The 22,796-nt window shown below is 43.9% G+C and overlaps 1 long non-coding RNA gene across 1 annotated transcript in view; it reads right to left on the bottom strand.

Annotated features, from left to right (window-relative positions):
* Positions 1-4,530: 4,530 nt before the first annotated feature.
* LOC133067466 (uncharacterized) overlaps positions 4,531-22,796 on the bottom strand; it is a 35,542-nt gene continuing 17,276 nt past the window's right edge. The window contains exons 2-3 of the long non-coding RNA XR_009695262.1: positions 8,351-8,552; positions 4,531-4,787 (exon numbers count right to left, since the gene is read on the bottom strand). This is a non-coding gene — a long non-coding RNA (uncharacterized LOC133067466). The remainder of the gene's footprint in view (positions 4,788-8,350; positions 8,553-22,796) is intronic.

The following is a 22,796-nucleotide window of genomic DNA, read 5'->3' on the forward strand; positions in this document are numbered from 1 at the left end:
ATTCAGATGACACCACCCTTATGGCAGGAAGTGAAGAACTAAAGAGCCTCTTGATAAAAGTGAAAGAGGAGAGTGAAAAAGTCGGCTTAAAACTCAACATTCAGAAAAATAAGATCATGGCACCCGGTCCCATCACTTCACGGCAAATACATGGGGAAACAGTGGAAACAGTGGCTGACAGTACTGGAAAGGAATATATCAAGGCTGTATATTGCCACCCTGCTTATTTAACTTATATGCAGAGTACATCATGAGAAACACTGGGCTGGAAGAAGCACAAGCTGGAATCAAGATTGACGGGAGAAATATCAATAACCTCAGATGTGCAGATGACACCACCCTTATGGCAGAAAGTGAAGAAGAACTAAAGAGCGTCTTGATGAAAGTGAAAGAGGAGAGTGAAAATGTTGGCTTAAAGCTCAACATTCAGAAAACTAAGATCATGGCATCTGGTCCCATCACCTCATGGGAAATAGATGGGGAAACAGTAGAAACAGTGGCAGACATTATTTTTTGGGGCTCCAAAAATCACTGCAGATGGTGACTGCAGCCACAAAATTAAAAGAAGCTTACTCCTTGGAAGGAAAGTTATGACCAGCCTAGATGGCATACTACAAGGCCGAGACATTACTTTGCCAAAAAAGATCTGTCTCATCAAGGCTATGGTTCTTCCAGTAGTCATGTATGGATGAGACAATTGGACCAAAAAGAAAGCTGAGCACCAAAGAATTGATGCTTTTGAACTGTGGTGTTGGAGAAGACTCTTGAGAGTCCGTTGGACTACAAGGAGATCCAGCAAGTCCATCCTAAAGGAGATCAGTCCTGACTGTTCATTGCAAGGACTGATGTTGAAGCTGAAACTCCAATACTTTAGCCACCTGATGCGAAGAGCTGACTCATTTGAAAAGACGCTGATGCTGAGAAAGATTGAAGGTGGGAGGAGAAGGGGACGACAGAGCATGAGATGGTTGGATGGCATCACCGATTCAATGGACATGAGTTTGGGTAAACTCTGGGAGTTGGTGATGGACAGGGAGGCCTGGCATGCTACGGTTCATGGGGTCGCAAAGAGTTGGACACGACTAAATGACTGAACTGAACTGAACATGCTCACGTCTATTAGGAAAAGGCTTTCATTCACCTGCAATGTGGGAAACCTGGGTTCAATTCCTGGGTTGGGAAGATCCCCTGGAGAAGGGAAAGGCTACCTACTCCAGTATTCTGGCCTGGAAAATTCCATGGGGTGTATAGTCCATGGGATGGCAGAGTCAGACTCAACTGAGTGACTTTTACTTACTTCACTTCACTCAAGGCCACCCACAGGGTATTCTAATGCTGTCAAAAAAAATTACTGAAGCCCTAGAGGGTCTGAGTCCTATAGGGTCATTTGACTCCATCCTAAACATGGCTGTGTGGAAACTTTAGAAAAGAAGGGACAGTTCTTCTGCACAGAAATCTACATTTTAAACTGCACACAGCAAGAGTCTGTGAAATGTGACAAGTAGTAAAGTTGGCTCAAGATTATAGAGACATTTGGAGTTTAATTGGAAATAGAGGTGAGGTAGGAAGGAATCCACTCCAGTATTCTTGCCTGGGAACTCCCGTGGACAGAGCAGCCTGGCAGGCCACAGTCCTTGGGGTCACAAAGGGTCAGTCATGACAACGACTGAACAATATCAGCGGGGATGAATAAGGGCTTTCCGGCCTCTTCTTCACCTATCTTGTACTGTCCTTTGTGACTAGTACCCTGCCTTGTCACAGTGGTACTGACGAGCACAAACTCTTTTTGTTTCCCCCTTTTATTCTTGCTAAAAGAATCTGATCAACGACTAGATCATACCCTGCATGGATGGTGAAAAAAATCATCTGGAACTTCTGTTTATCTAAGACTAGAGTAGACAAACCACTGCCTGTTTTTGTAGGCTCATGAGCTAAGAATAGTCATTACATTTTTAAAATATCATTTCTTTTATTTTTGGTTGTGCTGGGTCTTCGTTGCTACGCACAGGCTTTCTCTCGTTGAGGGGGAGCTACTTTTCGTTGCAGTGAGCAGGCTTCTCATTGCAGTAGCCCCTCTTGTTGCCAAGCACAGACCTGAGGCATGTGAGCTTCAGTAGTTGTGGCTCATGGGCTTAGTTGCCCTGGGGCATGTGGAATCTTCCAGGACTAGGGATCGAACTGGTATCCCTGGCATGGTGAGGTAGATTCTTAACCACTGGACCACCAGGGAAGTCCCTACTTTTTTAAATGGTTGAAAAATCAAAAGAAGAAGAATATTTTATGCCATGTGAATACAATATTAAATTGGAATGTCAAAGGCAATTAAGTGTTACTGGGCTGGCAGGCGCTTTTATTATTTGCATGATGTTCATGGCAGCTTCTGTGCTACAGCAGTGGAGCTTCGTGGTTGCAGCAGAGATTATATGGCCCCCGGAGCTTTAAATATAAATGGCAACCCACTCCAATATTCTTGCCTGGAAAATTCCACGGACGGAGTAGCCTGGTAGGCTACAGTCCATGGGGTCCCAGAGAGTCAGACACGGCTGAGTGTGCACGCACGCACATTCAGCCTTTATATATATAACCTTTGTCAGCCCCTCTCTTAGAGCGCTAATCATACTGTTTGAGAATTGATTCTGTTCACATCCATCTCCCAAGCTAGACTTTTGAGCTTATGAAAGCCTCCATTTTTCTCAGAATGAGGCTTCATTCCTGGTTGGCTTTCTATAAATGTTTGTAGGATGAAAAGAGGAAATGAATGTATACCGTGAGCGTAGGCAAATCAGTTCCCTTTTCTGGGCCTCAATTTCCCCTTTTGTGAAATGAGAGCTTTGGCTATGGTGAGGTCCCTTCTAGCTCCAACATTCTATTTTTTATATTTAAAAAGCTATAACTAAAAATCAATATATCACGTTTAGTTCATTGAATCTTATTTTCCCCAAATTTGGGTTTTCCTTTAGTGACTTCTGATTACTGGTTGGTTTCCCAGGTCTGTCAATATCATGAAACGGGTGCCTTGACCAGCTAACTTTAGTGGAGTATCTGATGTTAGTGGTGTGGTATGTACATTGCATGTAATGTGAAAATTCATTGCAAATCAAAACTTCCTTCCTTCAAGTCTGCTTGTCTTGCATGAATCTAATGTTAGAAACAATATTCTTAGGGCATGGTCACTATTAAGAATCTGGGGACTTCCCTGGTGGTCCAGTGGCTGAGACTCCACACTCGAATGCAGGGAGCCTGGACAGGGAACTAGATGCCATGTGCCACAACAAAGACCCAGCACAGCTGAACAAATAAATAAATATTTTAAAAAAGAATCTGATTAAAAAAAAAAAAAGAAGTAGGACTCCCCTAGCAGTCCAGTGGTTAAGATTCCCTTCTTCCACTGTAAGGGGCCTGGGTTCAATTCCTGGTCGGAGAACTAAGATCATGATGCTCGGTGTGGCCAATAAAAAAGAATCTGAATGTGTGGAATCCAGAGAGCACACTCTGGATTTATGGTCACTTCTCACCTCCGTCAAGACGCATCTATGTGATAGGCCTAGAAACGAGTTGTCTGCCCCTACTCAGAATTTTTGCGACTTACAAAAACTTATTAATTGAAAAGTCCTCCTCTAAACCTCACGAGCACTCAGGACCAGGCCCTGAGGTGGTGTTTGGTGGACAGCTTCACACAGAGTTAAGGCCTGATGTGTTATTACTGTGATTTCATTGAAATCATTATCCCGGTCTGTTACCTCCCAGAAGGGTCTCTGCCTCTCCCTAACCCACCGTTGTCAAGGGGACAGAATCTTAGAATTGAGGCTCAGGAGACACGAGGACGCAGGCTTGCCTGTCATCGGACCCGATGAAAATTTCCTGCACGGAAGTCAAGACCAGCTCTCATGGATTAGGTGCGATTTGTTTTGTGGATTCTTATGTTTCCCTTTCTACCCTTCCCCTCAGGCTTCTAACACTGCCCACTGGTTATCCTGGGCCACTCCTATGAGGCAACAAGCGTGGGAAACACTCAAGCTTTCAGTTCAGTATCTCCTTTCCCTTTCTCTTCTAAACAACCAGCGGTGAGGTAGAGTGGACAAGGGTAAAGCCCCTAGAATCCGATTAGCCTGAGACCCAGGTTTTCCCAGGTGACTCAGTGGGTAAAGAACCCACCTGCAATGCAGGAGACACAGGAGATGAGGGTTTGATCCCTGGGTCGGGAAGATCTCCTCAAGGAGGACATGGCAACCCACTCCAGTATTCTTGCCTGGAGAATCGCATGGACAGAGGAGCCTAGCGGGCTACAGTCAATGAGGTCTCAAAGAGTCAGACACGACTCAAGCGACTTAGCAAGTGTGCCAGTTTCCCCACTGCATCGGTGGAGCTGCAGTTCCTCTTATCTGCTAAATGGAGATAATATTAATACTCCTCATCTACCTCCACTAATCATCCAGAATCCCTTAAAGGCAAAGACCATGCATTATTTATTCTTTTTTATCTCATACTCCTCAGTACAGAGCACGCAGCAAATAACTGACATGGGCCTCATATAAGCAGAATGGAACTGACCTTACGTCGATTCATGAATGATGGTGAAATGTGGAGTGTATGAGCTAAAAGGGGCTCAAAGCCCTGTTTGTTCAGTGAGAGCAAATGAGAGGCAGATGTACACCGCCGCCCACTTCTGTGCTAAACAGACAGAAAGAGTCAGTATATTCTTTCCAGCTGGGTGTCCTTCCTGACCTGGGCTTCACGATCTGCAACAACACTCTTTGGGACGCCATTGCCATTCGACTCCGTTATTGCTGGAGGGAAAAAAGAAAAAACAACACCTATATACTCTTCCTGAATGCAACTTCCACCTTAGAAACCTAGACCTAGAGAGATGATATCATTTGGCCAAGGGCACAGAACTAATCGCAGGGTGAGTTCGAGCAGGTTCTTCATCCAGTGCTCTGTCCACTGCATATCAACTAGTTCTAACACAAGTCTAGATGCCTTCAAACCAAGGCTTGAGCCCTGGGGGATATTTCTAGCAAGGACACGTGTTTTGTTTTGCTTCCTTTGTTCTTGTTTTGTTTTTTTGGAGATGGAAGAACAATTTAGGAGGCAAGTAAATTATTCAATGCACTTTCACTGACAGCAGGCAAAAGAGCAGAGAGGCAAAGGCCCCCAGAGAGCTAGTTAGATAAAAAGAGGACTCTGCCCAGGCCTTATAGACCCATAAACAAGTAGTGAAAAAAAAACCAGGTTGATAAGTGAGCTAACAGAGATACACTTATCTCTGTTGAGGGTCAGAGGGCATGACCACTCGACAGTTTGAGAGGTCTAGGAGGGCTTAACTGAGGAAGTAATTCTCCCCAAGAAGAGTCCAAGTACTCCAGAGCAAAGAAGGGAACAGCGGTTGAATCATAGGGAACTGCATATGCAAGGGCACAAGCTGGGACAAGCCTATTCATACAGAGAGACTCGCAAAAGTTTGGCATGGAAAGAATGGTGGATGTGGTGAATTGAAAAGGAGAAGGGAGGGGAATAGGGCAGTGTCAGAAGAGGTTTCTAGAGAGATAAGCAAACACAGCCTGCTTTGAAAGAGTCTACAAAGGCTGATAAGACAGATATGTGTGTGTGTCTATAATTATAATGCATGATAGAATGATCCAAGGCTTTTCAGAGGATCAAAGGAAGTGCAGAGAACTCAGAGGTGATTTCCCACTGGGGGTTAGAGAGTGTATCACTGATTCGTCAGGGAGGGCTTGAACTGGTCCTTTTGAACTTGGAGGATTCAGGTAGAAGTTAAAGGTCTGCAGTGCAATTACCTACCCAACTGTGTTCTCTCTCTCTTTTTATTTTAAATTGGAGTACGATCGCTTTACAGTGCTGTGTTACTTTCTGCTGTGCAATGAAGTGAATCAACGATACGTACACATATATCCCCTCCCTCTGAGACCTGCCCTCCTCCCCCCAATCCCACCCATCTAGGTCATCTGGGTTCGACATATTTACACTATTGTGTGCAAAATAGGTAGCCAGTGGGAACCTACAGTATAGCACAGGGAACTCAGCTTGGTTCTCTGTGATGACCCATTTGTGTTCTTCTCGATCATATCTTTAACTTAATGGAGCAGATCCTAAACCTCAACACACTGCCCGGCGGGCTGCCCATTCCCCTTATGTAATATGTGGTCTGTTTTGTTCAGCTCTCTATCACCAGGGCCTAGGACAGTGCCTGGCACCTAGGAGGTGCCAAATTAATATTTGTGGAATCGGTCTTTTCAATGATGTACTTTTACCAGGGCAACCACATATTTTAGATTTTTTCAGAGAGTCTTTAAGATATCCTGTCCCTTAGTTGCCATTAGTACAACTGCATCTTGTCATGCATCTGTAGTTCTGACTTAGAAAATATGGACACACATGAGAAAGCTTCATTCTCATTTTCAAAACCTTTCCCTATGCCAGCTGGCGTGTTTGGGAGGAAGGTGGGAAGAGAACGTGGTTTTCTGGAGAGCACACCGTTTCTGGGCCGGCGGCCGTGGCCACCCCCTCCTCTGTGGTTGTCTGCCCACATGGCCTCAGAGCAGGGCAACCCCTCTGTCTTGTTCTTTGTCCACGAACACACAGACTTTGGGAATCGTGGATGCAAGTGGAAAGTATTAGCAACTCGAAAAGGATGTAGCTGGGTGTTTGTGGCCTTATTTGGGTCTTTCCAAACAAGTTTCTGGCTGCTCTACTGGGAGAGAAAAACTTCCACATCTGCAGAGATGAAAGAATATGCTGTTTCACAGGCTTCGCATCTGCTCCACACTCCCCGGAATGTAATATTCAGCGTGCTTGATTCTCATTGCCAAGTGGACCATCATTATCAACCTTGTATGTTCCCCTCTCCTGCTTTTCTTTGTTTAGTTTTAGGTTCAGATGTTAAAATTACTAGGTGCATATAGGGTGGTTTTTTTTTTTTTTTTTTTTGAGTTAAGGAAGAGGCTTGCATTATATTCTGACTTTCCACAGCCTATCTCTTCCTCTCTGAAAATTTTAAATCCCTCTTGTACTTAGAAAACAATAGAGAAGGCTGCCTTTCCTTTTTTTTTAAGTTTTTAATTTTGTATTGCAGTATAGCCGTTAATAAACAATGTGTGATAGTTTCAGGTGAATAGTAAAGGGATTCAGCCATAATATACATATATCCATTCTCTCTCCAAATTCTCTTTCCATCCAGGCTGCCACATAACATTGAGCAAAGTTCCCTGTGCTACACAGTAGGTCCTTCTTGGTTACCCATTTTAAATATAGCAGTGTGTGCCTGTCCACCCCAAGCCCTGAGCCATCCCTTTCTCCCTAACTATCCCATCCCCCCATCCTTCCCCCTGGCAACCGTAAGTTCATTCTCTAAGTCTATGAGTCTCTTTCTGTTTCATAAGTAAGTTCATTTGTATAATTTCTTTTCAGATTCCACGTATAAGGGATGCCATATGATATTTCTCCTTCTCTGTCTGATTTACTTCACTCAGTGTGACAGTCTCTGGACTGTCACAGTCCATGTTGCTGCAAATGACATTATTTCATTCTTTTTAATGTCTGAGTAATATATAATATATTTAGGGCTTCCCAGGTGGCTCAGATGGTAAAGTGTCTGCCCGCAATGTGGGAGACCCTAGTTAAATATATATACACACACACACATATATATACCACATCTTCTTTATCCATCCCTCTGACAATGGACAGTTAGGTTGCTTCCACATCATGACTATTGTAAACAGTGCTGCAATTAACAATGGGGTGCATGTATCATTTTAAGCCATGTTTCTCTCCAGGTATATGCCCAGGAGTGGGACTGTAGGGTCACATGGTAGCTCTGGACTTTCAGGTGGCTCAGTGGTAAAGAACCCGCCAGCCAATGCAGGAGACATAAGAGACACAGGTTCAGTCCCTGGGTCTGGAAGATCCTCTGGAGGAGGGCATGGCAACCCACTCCAGTATTCTTGCCTGGAGAATCCCATGGACAGAAGAGCCTGCCGGGCAACAGTCCATAGGATCACAAAGAGTCGGGAATGACTGAAGTGACTTAGCATGCATGCAGAGCAGCTCTATTTTTAGTTTTTTAAGGAACCTCCGTACTGTTCCCCGTAGTGGCTGTATCAATTTGCATACCCACCAACAGCGTAGGAGGGTTCCCTGGAAACAACTGACTTTCTTAATGGTTTCATCATCCTCCTATTCACCCAAAATAAAAACTTTTACAGCCATCTCCTGTACTTCTCTCACCACTTCATCCTCAAGCCCTCTTAATTCTGTCCCCAAATTATTCACACATGTATCCCCTCTCCCCCTCAGTCTCTCAATACGCGTCATTCCAGCAGCCTCTTACTTGATCTCCCTAAACTCCAAGATCTCTCAATCAGGCCAGTCTTTGCATTACTTCCTCAATGACAAATGAAATTATGACACCATCCTCCCGTATGACACTCTTCTTCCAAAGCCATGGGCAGCTCCTCACCACATAGAGAATAAAATGTAAGATCCTTGGTATAATCAAGACTTTGTTGAGTCTTAATGCTTTCTCAGTCAACCTTTGGAAATGAAAAACAAATAGAAGAAAATTTAATTTATACAATAAACTGGATATATTACATAAAAAGTGTTGTCCAAAAATCCACCATAAACGTATATGTGTATATATATCATGTAGATAGACGGACAGGTGTGTATATATACAGGCAATGTTACAGTGATTATTTGAGTTACTAGGCAAACTGACAAAGTCTCTTCATTGTGTGATTTTAGACTGACTACTGAGTGTATGTGTTGTTTTGAGAACTTAGCAATTCAAAGAAATAAAACAGAAAAGCCACTAAAATTTAAAGTTATTTTTAAGAAATATAACTTTAAATTTTAGTGGCTTTTCTGTGTGACAAGATGGACAGACAACTCCATTTATCTTCAGAGCTAACGTTGGCTACGTGCTTACAGTATGTGAGGTCACGTTCTAAGACCTTTGCAAGCACCAGCCTTAGAAACACACCATGTCCCCTACACATGAACCTTCAGGTTGTGACCTTTCAAAGAGGTGAACGTGCGTGTGCATGTCCAGCCACGTAAGTTAGTTCACGCGTCTGGCATCCATTGTCAAGTGCGTGCATCCGCTGTAAATGGCCGTGCTTTTGTGAACATCACTGAAAGTACTGACCGGGTACAGTAGCCCCACACCTCGACTTCAAGCCCGGGATGTGACTTGGCTGGTATTGCTGAGAAGGGCCAGCCGTTGTACTGTACTACTGCACCTTTCAAGGAACTGTACTGTAAAATTAAAAGTGTTTTCTTTATTTTCTTTCTTTATTTAAAACATTTATTTATTTATGTGTCTGTGCCAGCTCTTAGTTGCTGCGGGCGGAATCTTCAATCTTTGTTGTGGCATGTGAGATCTTTGTTTTTTTTTTAATATTCAGTATTCTCTTTATTTATGTACGCTAATTCCTTCAGGTCCACGCTTATATTGCTTAGGAGATCCAGTTTAATATAGGTACTACTAAGAATAAATTTTGTCAAATATATTGACTGGAGATGTTAGATATACTTCTTTATGCTGGTGTGTTCCACTTTGCCAGACTTAAATATTCAGTCACATTAACTAAATTGCTTTAGGTTCGCCATAACATGAATTGATTTTTTTGTTGATATTATTTTCTAAGCTATTATTCAATTTTGTTATTTATGACTTAGGCGTGTGAGATCTTTAGGTGCAGTATGTGGTTTTATTTTTTGTGTTTGTTTTTTATGCATTATCTGTGTGAAAGTATCATAAATCTATTACAGTACACTACTATATAGCCAATGGTGTTAGTTGGATTCCTAGGCTAACTTTGTTGGACTTAACGAACAAATCAGACCTACCAACAAATAGGACGTACGATCATGCTCTCAAAACAGAACTCATTCCTATGTAGGAGACTGACTGTATTGGTTCTCACACCAATCTTATAAAATAGATATCATCATTTTCTCCATTTAAAAAACAAGGAAACAGAGGCACAGGAGAGTTAAATAACTTACCCGAGGTCACACAGGGAGTGGTAAACGTAGGCTTTGAATTGAGGCAGCTTGGCTCCTAAGTCCCTGCTCTAAATGACTCCCCCGGGTTAAGGGCCACTGGAGAGTTATCTGGGAGAGTCAAGGCCACGTCACGGGACAGGGTGCACAGCAGGGGTCCAAAGCCATTGGCGAGAGACTGGCTGGGGACAAGGCTGGGATGCCAGGACTGGGGACTGGGAAGATGATGTTTTTTGAGGTCATTTTGCTGCTGGGGATGTTTTGACATTTACACTTACTTCATTTCTATGAAAAGTAAAGTGATCAGTTTTCAACTTAAAAAAGCATCGTTGTATGCTGTGCAGAAGAAACTCAGTCTAACGTCAGGATGAAATGAGGGTCAGAGGGTGGACTCAAGGATGGGGCTGAGTCAGAGATGTGATGGGAGATGATAAAGCCGAGGAACACATTCAGAAAAAAGCAAAACAGCTAACTAGTGGAAAGCTGCTAGATAACACAGGGAGCCCAGCTGTGTGCTCTATGACAACCTAGAGGGGTGGGAAGTGGGGGAGAGAGGGGATATACATATATAATTATGACTGATTCTCTTTGATGAATGGAAGAGACCACCACAACACTGTAAGGCAATTACCCTCCAATTAAAAAAAAAAATTCACTGATTTTTTTTTTTTCAAAGAGATTGGTTGATATTTAGGGTCACAGAATGTCCATGATGTCAAAATGGGCTAAACAAAATGTTCTACTTCAGAGAGTAACTTGCAGAGGAAGAGGTTAAGCAGTAAGTGCTAACCACAGCCTGCCTTGGGCAGAAGCAGAAGGAAGCCTTGGGCCCAGTGATGGGAGGGAAGCTGCTTTCTGTTCTGGTTGTAGAGGGGCAAAGAATCAAAACACCACTGTTGCAATGGATGAGTTTACAAAATTACAGGAAGTGTGACATGACTTGAAAGACAAGGCACACTGTGGAAACATCTTCAAGCCATACTTTTTGTTTTGGAGTATTTCCCATCTGGGAAACTGAGATTTGATGAAATGGCATCACCTCGGGTATTCCCATGGATCAAGACGAATAGAATATTGTGAGAAGATTGGGATATAGAACCAGGTTCAAATCAGGCTCCATCACTTGCCAGCTCTGTGTCTAAAGGCAAATTTCAACCTCTCTGATCTCAGCTCCCACACTGATCAAAAGAGAATAATAACCCTACCTAAGTCCCGGGGTTGTTGTGGGCCTTCAGGTGTGACTCAGCTAGTCGGCATTCAATAAATATTCATCAAATGGCATTCATCAAATTCATCAAATGGTTAGTGGGATTACAGCTGAGTCTTTGTTTTATTTTTCTGCATTTCAAATTTTCATGAACATAAACCATGTTTGTAATTAGAAATAAAAACAATAGAACATTCCTTTTCAAAAGGGACAGGCATCTATATCAATGGTGATCTCGCAATTCATCCCACCCATACGTCAGATAGATGGCTAATGGGAAGCTGCTGTTAGCACAGGGAGCTCAGCTCAGCGCTCCGTGCCAACCTAGGGGGGTTGGATCGGGGCGGAGCAGGAAGGAGGCTCAAGAAGGAGGGGGTATATGTAGACATATAGCTGATTCCCCGGTGGCTCAGACGGTAAGGAATTTCCCTGCAATGTGGGAGACCAGGGTTTGATCCCTGGTCAGGAATATTCCCTGGAGAAGGGAATGGCAACCCACTCCAGTATTCTTGCCTGGAGAATTTCATGGACAGAGAAGCCGGGTGGGCTAGAGTCCATGGAGTTGCAAAGAGTTAGACACATCTGAGTGACTTACACTTTTTAACATAGCTGATCCATATGGTACAGCAGAAATGAACACAACACTGTAAAACAGTTATACTCCAATTAAAAAAATTTTTGTAAAAAACCACGCACCCAGAAAAGGGACAGGCAGTAATTTCTCATATTGTCACATTTGTTTTCCCCACCTCTGTCTCTTTCATATCTCTTTCTGCTGTGTAAAGCTTGGGTCCTCTGTAGACATCGATAGTCAGAGGATGCCATGGGGTGCTGGCTACTCTCTAGACTCTGGCAGGGCCTTGCGGGGTCAGGCCCCTGCACCCAGGCCTGCGGCACTTAAATGAGGCTGAGATGAGTGGTATAGCTCAGTGCCCACGGGGAGCTCTCTTCTCTCCATTGCGCATCGATCCCTGCCGTTCCCTCATCTGCCACTCAGCTGGATGCTCCCCCCGGCCCTCAGGGAGCTCCATTCTGTGCCTCCCGCTGGTTTCCATTTATTCACCACCGAGGCCCGGAGGCGCTGACAAAGGCTGCAGGGGTCCTGCCTGCAGCTGGTGAGACCAGGGAGCCTGTGGTCAAGTACATTAAACAAAAGAACACTGGCAGGAGACCAGCTTCAACTCTCGAAGCTTCCCCTGGTTCTTTACTTTTTTTTTACAATTTTAGGTGTGTGGGTCTCACAATTTGCCTTCTGGAGCTGCTTAGCAATAAGAGAAAAGATGGACGTGGGGATGGGAGGCAGAGTTACACCAGTCTGAAGTCATCCAACACCAGGAGGCGTAACCGAGGGCCCAGTTGAGTTCGCAGGGACCCGGTCTGCCCACCCTCTTGCACGAAGGCCTCATCTCAGGCAGGGCGGAAGGGGGAGAGCCACAGAGCCAGGATCGCTCTGAGTGTGTGGCTTCTGGGAACACAAGGTGTGGTTCATCGGCTTCCTCTCAGACCCACTCCTGCTGGCCGGCTCCCCTCTCTGCAAACATCATTGCTGTCCACCCCGATGCCCAAGTAAGAATTCTAGGTGTCTTATTTGACCGCTCCCCCTCCTTTATATCCCACAGCAAATTACACATGCAGCCCTGCTTACTGCTTTAAAACGACTCTCAAATCCATCCACTTCTCTCCATTTCCACTGCTACCAGCTAGCCGAGACAAGCGAACTCTCCTGCCTGTAAAACTGGTATTCACAAATAGGACAGTCGTTTGAATGCCAGGCTACCGCAGATGACAGCTAGAGAGGATAAGCAACATGCAAAGGTCACGCAGGTGGTCAGTGACTGACAGATCCAGAGGAGAATTCAGACTTCCTGGTCCCAGGTCCAGCCCTGCTGGGGACACGTCCAGGCTCCACGTATGCCTTCATTCGCTCCACTGGATTGAGACCGTCTTATGTGCCAGACTCAATGAGAGACGCGATCATTGTCTCTGTGTGGGGGGGGTGACCCCCCCTGTTGGATTATGGCTTTCTGCCTGTTAATTTATGTCTTGATCCTGCCTGCTCTGAACGGCAGACAGAGCAGAACATCTCTCAGGCCCCGGCCGGCCTTCACATTCCAGCATTCCGCAAGTTGGCTTCTGCGCGGTCTACTCAAAATAGCTTCTGAGCCAGTGAAGCCAACAGAAAATACACACGATGAGGCACTTCTTCCAAGGAAAGGACTCTACCAGAGTCCAACACTTAAAGAGAAAGTGTTTGCCTCTGGACCAGATTTATAATCTATGTGGGAAAGGGGGACAGGAAAGTTGATCTGGTTCCATTTTTATTCCATAACTTCCTGGGAAATACCCAGGGCACTCAGGATTCCAACTGACTCACTTAGTGCATGTTAATAAAGGTGTACTAGGTGGCTCAGTGGCAAAGAATCTGCCTGCAATGCTGGAGACGAGGGTTCGGTCCCTGGGTCGGGAAGATCCCCTGGAGAAGGAAATGGCAACCCTCTCCAGTATTCTTGCCTGAAAAATCCCACGGACAGAGGAGCCTGGTGAGCTAGAGTCCATGGGGTCACAAAAGAGACACAATTTAGCAACTGAACAACAACAAAGACGTGCCAGCACAGTAACAGGCGCTGGGAGCACAATGCTGGACCACAGAGAGATGTCCTGTCCTAGGAGGACTGATAGGTGATGGAATCTGACCTAAGCTGTTACCTAGCTTCCTTTTAAGTATATTCATTTCTAGATACAACCTTCACAAATTTCAAATACAGGATTATAGAATCATAGATGCGAAGAGACATAGAGGAGATATTTCTTTAGCACAATGTCTTTCTGCCCTGAGTTGAGGTTCAAATCTCTTTTATAATATCCCCATCAAGTGATCATGTGGTCCCTCCTTGGATACCTCCAATAGTAGGTGATTTGCTGCCTCTAAGATGATCTATTTTTTAAAACAGATATTTTATTTACTTTTTGGCCACTCCATGCAGTATGCAGGATCTTAGTTCCCCAGCCAGGGATTAAACCTGTGTCCCTGCAGTGGAAGTGTGGAGTCTTAACCACTGAAACACCAGAGAAATTCTTAAGGTGATCTATTCTATTTCTAAACAGCAGAGGAAGTTAGAAGCCTCTTGTGTTTGTTGAACCAAGATCGGTTTCCCTAAAATTCACCCTGCGTTCTGCCCTCTGAGCCTACACAGGTCAAGAAGTGTCTTCTGCTCTGAGGTGCCTCTGGGCTACATGATCATGGTTATAATGTCCCCCCAAGCATTCTCTTCTCCAGACCAAATGTCACCACTTGATTCCATTTCTTCCCCTACACGTGGTTTTGAACTCTTTCTCTAGTCTAGTGGCCAACAGAGCTACTCTCTCCCACTCTCTGGAAACACGGAAAGACTCTTCATGTAAACAATATGATCCTCCTTGATTCTCCCATATTCTCCCATGTGACCATAGAGCAAATGTCTCCCATCCCTGCAATAGCCCCCTCACAAGCATAGCTCTGTAGATAGCTTTGAAACAAAGCAGGTCAAATTTATTACTCACAAACTAGAGCTAATAATATTGAACTTTCAGGATTGTTGTAGATATTAAAAGAGATATGAATGATGAGTTAAATGCTTCAACAAATTCTGGCTGAACAGTACCAGGCACTGCTGGGCTCTGGGTAGACTCAATCCTGAAGAATACAGAAAGGACCTCCTCCCTTATGAAGCTTACAGCCTTGAACCTAAGGATAAGCAGCTCTCCAAGGATCACAGAGTTTGAGCTGAAGTCTAGGGTTCCCTATGACCTAAGCTTGAAGCTCAAAATCATACACACTGTTAAGGGTATCACCATGAACATAGATGCAACCAAATTAATGCCAACTAAGCCTTTAGTGGTACAATTTCCTTATGAGACTACTGCTTTTAGAAACAGAAGACCATAGTGGTATTTCTTATGAATAATAACCATTATATCACAAGTTGTCTCATTTTCTCCTTCTAGAAACCCCATTTCCCATAAATCAAGGCATTTTATAATACATGAACCAAGTTAGTTTCCATGCAGTTTGTTTCTTCAAACCTTCATCTCTTTCCTAACTTGGTTAAACTAAGTGAAAAACTCCAGCGCAGAACAGCAACTTCACTGAGGAAGAGGTGCTTGCAGTTAAGTATCTCTGCCCAGCTGTGTGCTAGGGCAGTTATCCTGCCCATGAAGTTGTCACCAGCCACCATCTTATTCAGCAGGCTATGGACAACAGGATGTGCTTCTGACATCAAGGAGACTTTCGGCTTTTATGCAGCTGTGTCTTGGCTTCCTCATTATTTCACACCACAGTTTCAAAAGTGTTTGGTCAAGGAACTGATAGAAATGGAAGAGTCATTTACTGCAAAACCCATAGTCTCTTTGCTCAGTTAAAACCACTGATCTTCCTGTTTCTCTGTTACCGTCAGATAAGTCACCATCTTGGGTGGGGTGGCCTGTGGGGTGTGGGGGGAAGGAATGTCATGACTTGTGTCAGAAGAACAGAAAATATTTAGCAGAATATTTTCCATATCAGAGAAGATGCTCTGTGACCACCATGCTGAGAGTTAAGAGTTGAGGTCTTGTTAAGATCTCAAGACGAGATCTTAAGAGTTAAGATGAGAGTTAAGATCTCGTTCATTAAGCCCCTTCCACTGACCCTGTATGCTGACAAAATTTTCAAATACTATCTATGTCTTGGTGTATTAATCATCAAAATATTTACAATGGCTAAGAGAGCTGCTTTGCTACCTACGAAACCCCGACCCAGGCAGGTCGTTTACGAATGGTTTAGCAGCAGGTTCCCCATGAACATGCCGCATGTAACAGGTGAGGGGGCGGCCACCTTTCCTGCTACACCCTGTGTCCCAAGACGAAGGGATGCGGGGCGGTGGCCCAGCGGTGGCCCAGAAGGTCAGCGGGGGACCGGCTCTCCAAGGCCAACCAAGACTCCCGCAGCACTGCCGTGTCGTTCCGCCTGGGCAGGATTCTGACTTAGAGTCATTTAGTCATAATCCCACAGATGGTAGCTTCGCCCCATTGGCTTCTCAACCAAGCACATACACCAAATGCCTGAACCTGCGGTTCTTCTTGTGCTGAGCAGGATTACCATGACAACAACACGTTACCAGTAGGGTAAAAGTAACCTGTCTCAGGACGGTCCAAACCCAGCTCACGTTCCCTATTAGGGGGTGAACAATCCAACGCTTGGTGAATTCTGCTTCACAATGATAAGAAGAGTTGACATCGAAGGATCAAAAAATCCCTTAGAAGAAAAGGAGTAGCCCTCATAGTCAACAAAAGAGTCTGAAGTGCAGTACTTTGATGCAATCTCAAAAACGACAGAACGATCGCTGTTCGTTTCCAAGGCAAACCATTCAGTATCACAATAATCCAAGTCTATGCCCCGACCAGTAATGCTGAAGAAGCTGAAGTTGAATAGTTCTGTCAAGACCTATAAGACCTTCTAGAACTAACACCCCAAAGAGATGTCCTTTTATTTATAGGGGACTGGAATGCAAAAGTAGGAAGTCAAGAGATACCTGGAATAACAGGCAAGTTTGACCTTGGAGTACAAAACGAAGGTGGTCAAAGGCTAACAGAGTTTTGCCAAGAGAATGCACTGGTCATAGCAAACACCCTCTTCCAACAACACAAGAGAAGACTCTACAGATGGATATCACCAGATGGTCAACACTGAAATCAGACTGATTATATTCCTTGCACCAAAGGTGGAGAAGCTCTATATAGTCAGCAAAAGCAAGACTAGGAGCTGACTGAGGCTCAGATCATGAACTCCTTATTGCCAAATTCAGACTTAAATTGAAGAAAGTGGGGAAAACCAACAGACCACTCAGGTATGACCTAAATCAAATTCCTTATGATTATACAGTGGAAGTGATAAATACATTCAAGGGATTATATCCAGTAGACAGACTGTCTGAAAAACTATGGATGGAGGTTCATGATATTGTACAGGAGGCAGTGATCAAGACCATTCCCAAGAAAAAGGAATGCAGAAAAGCAAAATGTCTGTCTGAGGAGGCCTTACAAATAGCTGTGAAAAGAACAGATGCGAAAGGCAAAGGAGAAAAGGAAAGATATACCCATTTGAATGCAGAGTTCCAAAGAATAGCAAGGAGAGATAGGAAAGCCTTCCTCAGTGATCAATGCAAAGAAATAGAGGAAAATATTAGAATGGGAAAGATTAGAGATCTCTTCAAGAAAATTAGAGATACCAAGGGAACATTTCATGCAAAAATGGGCACAATAAAGGACAGAAACGGTATGGACCTAACAAACAGAAGCAGAAGATATTAAGAAGAGGTGGCAAGAACACATAGAAGAACTATACAAAAAAGATCTTCATGACCCAGATAACCACAATGGTGGGATCACTCACCTAGAGCCAGACATCCTGGAATGTGAAGTCAAATGGGCCTTAGGAAGCATCACTATGAACAAAGGTAGTGGAGGTAATGGAATTCCAGCTGAGCTATTCCAAATCCTAAAAGATGATGCTGTGAAAGTGCTGCACTCAATATGCCAGCAAATTTGGAAAACTCAGCAGTGGCCACAGGACTGGAAAAGGTCAGTTTTCATTCCAATCCCAAGGAAGGGCAATGCCAAAGAATGTTCAAACTACCACACAATTGCACTCATCTCACTTGCTAGCAAAGTAATGCTCAAAATTCTCCAAGCCAGGCTTTAACAGTATGTGAACTGTGAACTTCCAGATGTTCAAGTTGGATTTAGAAAAAACAGTGGAACCAGAGATCAAATTGCCAACATTTGTAGGATCATCGAAAAAGCAAGAGAGTTCCAGAAAAACATCTACTTCTGCTTTATTGACTACACCAAAGCCTTTGACTGTGTGGACCACAACAACCTGTGGAAAATTCTTTTTTTTGTTTTAAATTCTGGTATTTTGGAAATACCAGACCACCTGACCTGCCTCCTGAGAAATCTGTATGCAGGTCAAGAAGCAACAGCTAGAACCAGACATGGAACAACAGACTGGTTCCAAATCGGGAAAGGAGTACATCAAGGCTGTATATTGTCACCCTGCTTATTTAACTTATATGCAGAGTACATCATGAGAAATGCCAGGCTGAATGAAGCACAAGCTGGAATCAAGATTTCCATGAGAAATATCAATAGCCTCAGATATGCAGATGACACCATCCTTATGGCAGAAATCAAAGAAGAACTAAAGAGCCTCTTGGTGAAAGTGAAAGAGGAGAGTGAAGAAGTTGGCTTAAAACTAAACATTCAGAAAGCTAAGATCACGGCATCTGGTCCCATCACTTAATGGAAAATAAATGAGGAAACAATGGAAACAGTGACAGACTTTATGTTGTTGGGCTCTAAAATCACTGCAGATGGTGACTACAGCCATGAAATTAAAAGACGCATGCTTCTTGGAAGAAAAGTTATGATCAACCTAGACAGCATATTAAAAGGTAGAGACGTTACTTTGCCAACAAAGGTCCATCTAGTCGAAGCTATGGTTTTTCCAGTAGTCATGTATGGATGTGAGAGTTGGACCATAAAGAAAGCTGAGCACCGAAGAATTGATGCTTTCGAACTGTGGTGTTGAAGACTCCTGAGAGTTCCATGAACTGCAAGGGGATCCAACCAGTCAATCCTAAAGGAAATCAGTCCTGAATATACATTGGAAGGACTGATGCTAAAGCTGAAACGCCAATATTTCGGCCACCTGATGAGAAGAACTGACTCATTGGAAAAGACCCTGATGCTGGGAAAGAGTGAAGGTGGAAGGAGAAGGGGGCAACAGAGGATGAGATGGTTGGATGGCATCACCGACTGAATGGACATGAGTTTGAGCTAGCTCTGGGAGTTGGTGAAGGACAGGGAAGCCTGATGTGCTGCAGTCCATGGGGTTGCAAAGAGTCGGACACGACTGAGGACTGAACTGAAGCATTATTCTCCTTTTTCACAGGAGAAAACTGGTTCGGAGAGGACGAGTGGCTCACTCAAAGTAATTTAATACAAATGCCGGGATTTAGGCCCACTCCAGGGCCTGTGATCTTGTTATTTCTATAATCTAGAAACTCGTACATGTAAGTCCCAATTCAGAATAGAAGGGCCTGCTCTCAGGACATCCTTTCTTGCCTACTTTTTTCATTCCCTTTCACTGTCTGTATCCTTTTCTATCTCTTTTAGAGAATTTAGTTCCTATGAGGAAAAAATAGTTTACTTATCCTTCTATTCTTGCCAAGAGAACACAATAAGGTCTCAATAAGTACATTTTAAGCGAGAAACATACACAAGCCAAGATACAATGTTATAGCCAGAATTTCCTTCTTAATTAATTTTTATTAGGGTATAGTTGCTTTATATGGGCTTCCCTGGTAGCACAGTGGTAATGGATCTGCCTGTCAATGCAGGAGATGCAAGAGACCCAGGTTAGATTTCTGGGTGGGGAAGGTCCCCTGGAGAAGGAAAAGGCAACCTGCTCCAGTATTCCTGCCTGGAGAATGCCATGGACAGAGGAGCCTGGTGGGCTACGGTCCGTGGGGTTGCCAAGAGTCGGACACGACACGACTAAGCCACTGAGCGCACGAGCCCAGCGTTGCTTTACCATGCCGCCTGAGTTCCCACCGTGCCGCAAAACGAGTCAGCTGGAGTGTCCATGTGTCCCCTCCTTACTGGACTTCCTGGCCATTTGGGTCACTGCAGCGCTTTCAGCAGAGTTCCTTGAGCCATACAGCAGGTTCTCACCAGCTATCTGCTTTATACTCAGCCTCGATAGCGTACACGTGTCAGTCCCGGCCTCCCAGTTCCTCTCATCCTCTCTTCCCCCCCTTGGCATCCACACAGTTATTCTCTATGCCTGTGTCTCTATTTCTGGCTTGCAAATAAGATCATCTATACTGTTTTTCTAGGTTTCCACATATCTGCATTAATGGGCAGATTAATGTGTTAGTGGTAAAGAACTTGCCTCTCAGTGCAGGAGACATAAGAGATGTGGGTTGGTTCCCTGGGTCGGGAAGATCCCCTGGAGGAGGGCATGGCAACCCACTCCAGTCTTCTTGCCTAGAAGTCCCATGGACAGAGGAGCCTTCGAAGTGATGGTCCATAGGGTCACATAAAGGCAGACATGACTGAAGGGACTTCGGAGGCATGCATTAATATCTGCTATCTGTTTTTCTCTTTCTGACTTACTTCACTCTGTATTACTGTCTCTGTGTCTATCCACGTCTCTACAAATGGCCCAATTTTGTTCCGTTTTACGACTGAGTAACATTCTGACTCCTACTTCACAATTAGAGTCTCTCATTTTTAAATTAATAATGAATCAAATCACCTTACAGAGCCCATGTGGTAGAAACCATGGGATGACTAAACAGTAAACCCCCTTCCACTGTGGTTCCAAACTGCACGTTCTCGCTGTCCAAAGCCAGAGAGAACGAGATCCTCCCATTCTTAGTGGGCCACTCATAAGGAGTTGAACAGAGACATGCAGGTGTTCAACTACGAATACAGGGACTTGCTGCTCTACGAAAATAAAGAATGTTCCCCAGAAATACAAGAAACTGGTAGGACTTATTGTGCAGCGTGTAGGGGAAGAAAGCTCTCTTCATGCAAGCGTGGCTTCCCTTAGAGCAGTTGAAGACTGAGGAGTTCTTGGCTTTAGTATTTCAGACTCCGACACCTAAAAGTCATCATTCCAGCTGGAATGGACAAAGCGTGGAACAAATAGGTGTGCAAGGGTCAGAGAGCCAGGAAAGAAAGCAGACTGGGATGGTGATAACTCTCCACACTGACAGAGCATTTCCGAAGTTCCAAGCACTGCCTTTGTTTTAATCCTTACAATAGTCTGAGAAGTAGGTACATTTTAAAGATGAAGAAGTGAAGCTTAGAAAAATTAAGTAACGTGCCCAAAGACACCTTGCCAGTAAATGTAGAGCAAAGAGAATTGAACCCAAATTTCTCTGACTCCAAAGTCTAAGCTCTTAACCATTAATGCTAATCATTAACTACACTTATCTAACCATTTCATCTGGGTGGCCAAGGACTAGAGGGCAAATACTAGAAACACACTTCTTCTTATTTATTGTCTTTATACATACGTATATTAAGTGCATAATTCTTGTTTTGTGAGATGGATGCTGTCATTCTAAATTAATCCTTTTGTTGTTTAAAAGTACAAACTAATAACCTCCTCTAAACAGTAGACAAGGAAAGGTGGATTCAGGGTCTCCAAACTCATAATTTTATTCAAGAAACTAATGCCCAGAATAGGCTGACCAGCCACACAGCAGTCGTTACAGACTTGAGCCTGATAAAAAATGCTACTTGTGTCACTCCTGTTTGTAGAGTGGCTTATGATCTACTGGGGATGTCATGTATATTATATGTATATGTATATTTATATGATCCTCTAAAAACTTAGGAGGTACATAAAGTAATATTACCTCTATTCTATAAATGAGGAGACCCTTCCAGAATTGTAAACCTATTAAGTGGTAGAACTGGGACTTTGGTTCAGGTCCTGAGAATTCAAATCCCAAATAAATGAACTTCCAGCCTTTTAAGCCTTACAGTGAGGGAGAGGGAACTGTGCTCAAATCTTGGCTCTATTATACATGCCTCTGAGGCTTCTCCTCTCTCAAACAAGGGATGAGGATGTCTGCATCACAGGTTCTGAAACTAAATGGAATGATGTAGGTGAAGCCCCTTAAAGTAGTGACCAGGACAGATGTAGATCCTGCCCTCACAGACCTCATAGTCTGGAGTTAGATGAGCCTCGAAAAACAAGCACCCACTAACTACACCCTTAATGATCAAGTTACAATAATCATAAATGTTCTAAAGGAAAAACACAGAGTACTTTGCAGGTGAAGAATAGGGTAAGCTAGCCTCCTGCGTGGCCAAGGGAAGGCCTTCCTAGGCAGTGGCAGCAATGCTGAGACCTGAGGGATGAGTAGCAATTAGCTAAAGGATGTTGGTGAGGTAGGAGGCGGGTGTGTGGGTTGTACCAGAGGGTGCTCCAGGCTAAGGAACATCATTGATGTAGAAGCTTAGAGCCCTTGAGGAACAAAGAAATGACTTGTGTGGCTGGAGTGTAAACAGCTTCAGGAAGAAGGATGTGAAACCATGCTGGTGAGGTAGGCAGCCTCCAGGCCACGTAGAGCCTTGCAAGTCAAAAATTTCGAACTTATCCTAAAAACTGTGAGAGGCAATCAGAGGGCTTCAGGCAAGGGGACAACTTTAGATTTGAGCTTTTAGAACTTGCAGTTCCTCATTTGGAAAACTTAGAGTCTTTTTAAAAGCTTTGCTTTTTTTTTTTTTTTTTTTCTTGAAAAACACTTCTTTAGCACAATTTACATTGGGGAGAGTAATACAGGTTGTGTGTTTGAAACACAGGAGATGACCCAGACTGGGGCAAGTATCAGGTCCTTCTTTTGCTACTTTCAGCATCTAGGACATGTCATCTCAAACGCTATTTCTGTTCTTGCCAGCTAATACAGTTCTTTCTCTCTCTGAGCAAGAATTAACTTCCAAATCCCCAAAGGACATTGAAAACCAC

Source organism: Dama dama, chromosome 2, assembly GCF_033118175.1.
Source record: "Dama dama isolate Ldn47 chromosome 2, ASM3311817v1, whole genome shotgun sequence".
NCBI classification, from domain to species: Eukaryota; Metazoa; Chordata; class Mammalia; order Artiodactyla; family Cervidae; genus Dama; species Dama dama.